This window comes from Giraffa tippelskirchi, chromosome 12 (assembly GCF_054371585.1).
Source record: "Giraffa tippelskirchi isolate mGirTip1 chromosome 12, T2T-mGirTip1v1.2.pri, whole genome shotgun sequence".
NCBI classification, from domain to species: domain Eukaryota; kingdom Metazoa; phylum Chordata; class Mammalia; order Artiodactyla; family Giraffidae; genus Giraffa; species Giraffa tippelskirchi.
Window position 1 is genome coordinate 54,745,001 of NC_137286.1, and position 6,109 is coordinate 54,751,109.

Sequence of the window (6,109 nt, forward strand, 5' to 3'; positions counted from 1 at the left end):
CTTTGGGCATACAGTACCTTGTTCAGGCTTTAGTTTTACCCATTGGCAAAATGAGAGTCATGATTTTGGATGGTAAGATAATGCCTCACCCAGAGCTAGATGGTGTTGAAGACCTGTATAATAACAATGGTTTGAAGTATCTGCTCTTCTTGCTTTTATTTTCCTTGTATCATTAAAAAGATGTGAGGCAGAACACAGGAAAGAGACCTAGGGTGGCCTCACAGGTGGAGAGGACAAATCTCACGGGGCAGACTAGGGGCGATAGCTCACCTTAAGTGAACATCCTGTTCAGAGAAACCAACCCTACATGTTTGAATGAGATCATAGAATGCATTGAACTAGAAAAGTTTCCTAATATCCAGTATGTGGTTTTTAAAGAGAGGAAGTGGTCAGGCACCACATATAACCAGCAGGGCTCTGCGACAGGTTGCATTTTCCAAAGATGGCTGCCATAGTCTCCTCCGAGACCACACGTTGAGAAACTCTGCAAACTCATTCAAGGTATTTTATTTTAATATAATTTTTGAAATGCTCATTTGTTTTAAATTACAAATGTAATGAATGTTCAAGAATGTAAGATTAAAAAAAATAATAAAGTTAGCAGTGGTATTAAAATACCTTTTTGGACCAATTACTATTTTCAAATGTGTTTAGTTACAGAGTTCAAAAACAAAATTATAAGTGACCATGATGCTTAGGCAGTGTCTTCACATGCAAAACAAAGTGCAAATTAAGATAATTATTGCAAAAATTTAGGCCCAGAACCTGCTTACCTAGACAGTCTCTATAATTAAGGAAAGGTGTTTGGGATAATTGCCTCAATTTACCACTTCAGTTGTTTGAGGGAATGAAGTACCCAGAATTGGTTGGCATAGTTTTCTTTTCTGATCATATAGAATGCTTAATCAGACTGTTTGTCTCAAAATATTTTTTGCTCAGTGAAAATCCTCTTTTATATTAAACATTCTTTGACTCATTTGTCAAATGAATCTTTCTGTTATCAATGTCCAAATTACCAATCAATTCTATCAATTTTTTTAAAAAGAAAACTGAGCAGAAGCAAACAAGCTGGTTAACAAAATGAAAGCACATATTTTAAAGTGTAAAATGTTCCCTGGAATATTTCTAACAAGTAAATTGAAATCTACAGTTTGTGTTGTGCTGAGTTATGTCCCATCAGATTTACAAGGACAATGGGAGTGACTGTCTTGGACAGAGTTTCCATTTCCTCCACTGTATGTGCAGATTGTTGGGAGGGACATAAGAGGTGATTTGAAGAGGGAGTAAAGAGTGGCTAAAGTCCAGCAATTTAGCAGAAACTGCGAACATTTTTCCTCCCACGAGTTAATTGAGGTACACACTTTTTCCAAAGGATGTGTGGCAGGTAAATTTTGAGGTCCTTCTAATTTGCCCCAGTGTCTTATATTAAAAGATATCAAACACATTCTAAGCTAGAACTCATTATTAAGAATCACAAGGAAGACTGATGTAATATGAAATAATCAGAGGAGGAGATAGTGGGTAAGCAGAAATTCTCTTTGACCTCTGGGCTAATCTTGAAGGGAAATGTAGATTAGAAAAAGCAAAGCTGGAACTCGGCATGAAACAGCCTTACAGGCCACAGGACATAGACCATGGAAAAACAGGGGGATGAATGAACACGAGGAAGGTGAGGTGGGAACAGAAGCTACAGGAAATGATGCAATGGGCTGCGGAGGACAACTTCCTACTCGCATACTGTCCACATTCTCAACACTTCACCTCCATTGTCTGTTTACTCATTTTTTGATTTATTTGTTTCTTATATTCAAGATGAACATCTTGAGAAACGGCTGCCACTTCAGGAGTCACATTCTGCAAAAATGAAGAAAATATAGCATACGAAGGATCCATCTTGCAAAATGAAATCTCTCGATAATTTAGAATTGGTTTATTTCTGTTTTCCATCCTCCGATGTCAAGCAATATACTGCCTACCTGTCCTCATTTCAAAGGTGCTTATTTGTAAAATCCAGATCTTATGAACAGTTGTTTGCCAAGATTTGTTCTATGTTTCACAAACACTAAAGTATATTCAGAATTCAAAGAAACATTTTGTTAATTCTTACTAGTGAAAGTGAAAGTGTTTGTTGCTCAATCTTGTCTGACTCTTTTTGACCCCATGGAATGTAGCCCACCAGGCTCCTCTGTCCATGGAATTCTCCAGGCAAGAATACTGGAGTGGGTTGCCATGCCCTTCTCCAGGGGATCTTCCCGACCCAGAGACTGAACCCCAGGTCTCCTGCATAGCAGTCAGATTCTCTACCATCTGAACCACCAGGGAAGAAAAGTCTATTCAATACGAAAATCTTCAAGCTTTGTTCTAGAAATATATACTGCTTTGAAATGTAGCATTTAGTACTTGACAAAAATGCAACAAAGCTTAATAATCCAGAAAAAATACTTTTCTAAAACTTTGAGTGTTTGAAGTTTCAGAAATAAATGTGGCCAGTTTCAAACGTTTCTGGGGTAGCAGCAGACTCATCTGGTTCTTTTCACCAGGGCTGAATGTCCTGGTGAGGTGTGTGTGGTATGTGAATTGGCCGGGGTCCAACTGGGACCCAGTTTTTCTCAGATCATCTCCCTCGCGTTTATGTTTCCTGTGACAGCAGTAACTGGAAGTGATCACAAAACAGTAGGGTATTTATTTCCTGGTTTTAGCTGACTAATGAGCATCTGAAAGATACTTTTAACTTGTGTGTGCTTGCTCAGACAGTGGAATGTCTCTCTCTTCACTCTGGTAGTTCTTCTTCTAAAATCAATCAAAAGTGTTTCCCATACTTAGGCAAAACAAATAAAATAAACCAGAGCTTTTCTTCAGTAAACGGGGGTACCTAGTAACTATTCCATTAGTTAGTTTTAACAAAAGAAGCAAATATTAAATGATAATGACTTCTTTATGTGACAAAAGTAAACTCCCTTCCAAATCCTGCCAAGAGTAATTTTTTAACTGGGTAAACTGGGACGGGAGAGGAGAAAAACATCACCAAAAATACGTGTTATATATGAAAACCAGTAGATAAATAAAATACCATCTTGAGAGCAGAAATAACAATAATAATAATGGCAAATCAAAAACGGATAGTACTAATTTTCCCTCCCTTTTCGCCACCTTACAGGATATCCCGTCTCGCTGCAGAAACAAAACATGGAAATGAATCAGTCGATAAAGGATTTTCTCCCATTAACGATGTTAGCGATTTTGTCCCATGGAGGGGAAGTGGACCATTAAGATGAATGTTCAAAATCTATAGAGATCACAGTTACTCCCCCACCCCCTGCAGCTGGACGCAAACTTTTGTGTGTGTGATAAAGAATGTCAAGCTAAAGTTAAATGAGTTTTATCTAAGTATGGTAATAAATCACCACCTAGACTGACCTACATGTTTAATTTTTTCCAACATTGATAGTTACTCTCTTTTGACTGCTTCCATCACTGACTATTTCTGTTTTTCCTACTAAATCACAGAACACTAACCTCTGTAGAAGCCTCAATACCTAGTCTTTGAAGGGTCAGGGAGGGGAATAAAGCAGTAGTTGTGCGTATGTGAAGCCACAAGAGAGAATGGGGCCGCTTTCATCAGGAGAAGTTCAGCGGTCATTCAAAAATTGTTCTTGTGATATTTTTCATTTCAGAGAGGTGTAAATTCCTCTTAAACAACTTATATTTTTCAAAAGTTGAGGTCAAAAATATTAATTGGGACTTCCCTGGCGTTCCAGTGGTTAGGACTTCAACTTCCAATGCAAAGGATCCAGGTTCAATCCCTGGTCAGGGAGCTAAGATACCATATGCCTTGGGGGTCAAAAAACCCAAGCATAAAACAGAAGAAATATTATAACAAATTCAATAAAGATTTTAAAAATGGTCCACATTAAAAAATCTTTAAAAAATGTTAATTAATTTGATTATCATGATTACAATGGAAACATATATCAAATATGTAGTGGAATACATTAAATATATGCAACTTTTATTTGTCAATAATTCAAAAAAATGAAAATTACATTAAACATCAGGAATAAATTTAAAAAGAAAGAAAAATGAGAATGGACTAAAAGTCCCTTCCATTCCCAAGGTTTATATGACCTAGAAATGAACTTGTCCTAAGAATCAGGTTTAAGAAATATATAAGACATAGACTTTCTATTTTCCCAGAAAGATAAACTTAATATCATAAATATTATTGCCATGTTGGGATCAACATGGAGGGTTTGCTGGAATGAAATATTTAAAACAAGAGGTGAGGAAAGATTTATGTAATGCTAATTTCAAGCAGTTTTCAAGGTTAATGCTTGTTCACATTTGCATGGCCAGCTCTCCTCACCCCGAGCCCATGTGATCAGCTCTGGCCTGCTTGCCACTGGCATCAACTCCTGTGATATGCTGGCTGCAATTCAACAGTGAAGCGTGCATATTCTCTACTGAGCATTTAGGGAGTCTGCAGGCAGTGATATATGATGTAAATGGAAAAACAGAAAAAAGTATGACCCTAAAGCTCACCATTATAAGGCTTGTAGGTGTCCTGCTCACTGTTCCAAAGTGGGCATTCAGACAGGCCACCCAAACTGCTGACATCCTTCCTTGACCCTTTCAAAGTAGTTGTGAGCCTAATGATTGGGTTTTGGAACTGAGCTTTACAGGAATTGGTTCCAATCCTGGGTGGTGCTGAGAAAACTAAAGTCTCACCAGAATTTGGCTGAGACCACCAGACGCGTTTCATGTGAGGGCCTTTTCCCATAATCTGACCAGAATGGTTTATAAATGTTCTGGAGAGCAAAAAGCAGGTCCCACAGGCTGAGAAAGGGCCATGCCCTGCTCGGTTAGGAGACCACACATCCATCCCCTCTCCCTTCTGAGTATTCAGAGTTAGAAAACCACAACACCCCTCTCCTTCAGAAGCTGAGGGTGAAAGTGGGAAAAGACAGAAACACAAATTGCATCCTACAGCTGAGAAAGCCTCTCTCTTGGAAAAGCTAGAAAATAAATAAATAAAAGGGGAAATCCAAATGGGATTGCTCTTCAAACACACAAATGATCTTATGTTAACAGTTGGGATTAAACAGCTGTCTCGTGGTTATGTGATCATAACAGATGCTGTGTGCAAACGTTTCCTGCTAGCTTTGTTTTGGTTATTGCTGTTTGTGCAGTTCAATGGGCTGAATTCAGCTTAAGGGATACAGGTTTTTATTATCCTTCTGTGCTGCACAGGCAGCTTCATCATCTCTTTAAGAGGAAAGGGGGCGAGTGTGAGGGATAGAGGGAGAGGAAATGGAGGGTGGGCCCTCCGATGTCACATTGGGAATGATGTCATATTGATGAAATTCCAACACACTGATTTACAGCCACTTTGCTGTTAAAGTGGTCCCTAGTTCTATTCTTTGTGCCTATGTGTGTGTGTGTGTGTGTGTGTGTGTGTAGGCTCGAATCTAGTGCAGTTTATGCAGCTGGATTTATAAAACCTAGAGAAAGCTTTCTTTGATGCCTAACAGATTACAGTGTAGTATTACACCCTGGTTTGTCTCTCTTCCTCCCATACCTTCCAGAGGTAAAAAGGTACTAGCCAATTTTGAATTTTCCTAGAAGTTTCGTTTCATCCTAGAAGTAGGGATCACCCTATCTATGTCAGCTGAGTGACGTGGCAAACCGTCACTATTTTGGGGAAGTTCATATCTGAAGCCATTTTGGCCTGAATTATATGACTTGTTCGAATCAAAATATCCTCTTGGCTCCAATTCTTTCAGAGAGATGCTGTAATTCATAACACATTTTGCCTACCGACAGATTTTATTTCTACTTATATTTTCCAAACTTTCAAAAAACATGATGTAAATGGCAGAAATAATGTTTCTGGGTTCGCAAAGCACCTGGCTTCCATGAGGAGGAGGTAAAGAGAACAACGTGGAGCTATTTAGCAGGGCTGGCGTGGGCTCAGCCTGCCAGTCCACACCCCCGGGACCTCAATTCTCAGCTATAAAAGGCCGGTCTTCAAGCATGTAGGCAAGCATTCTCCGGCAAGTAGCTCATCTGTGCTTTTTGAAATTTTGAATGGGGGAAGGAGGAAGCAGATTCC

At 38.9% G+C, this 6,109-nt stretch overlaps 1 long non-coding RNA gene across 2 annotated transcripts in view; it reads left to right on the top strand.

The window, feature by feature from the left end:
• LOC145528393 (uncharacterized) overlaps positions 1-3,417 on the top strand; it is a 31,277-nt gene extending 27,860 nt beyond the window's left edge. For both annotated transcript variants that reach the window (XR_014070375.1, XR_014070376.1), the window contains exons 4-5: positions 1,813-1,993; positions 3,158-3,417. This is a non-coding gene — a long non-coding RNA (uncharacterized LOC145528393). The remainder of the gene's footprint in view (positions 1-1,812; positions 1,994-3,157) is intronic.
• The last annotated feature ends 2,692 nt before the right edge of the window (positions 3,418-6,109 follow it).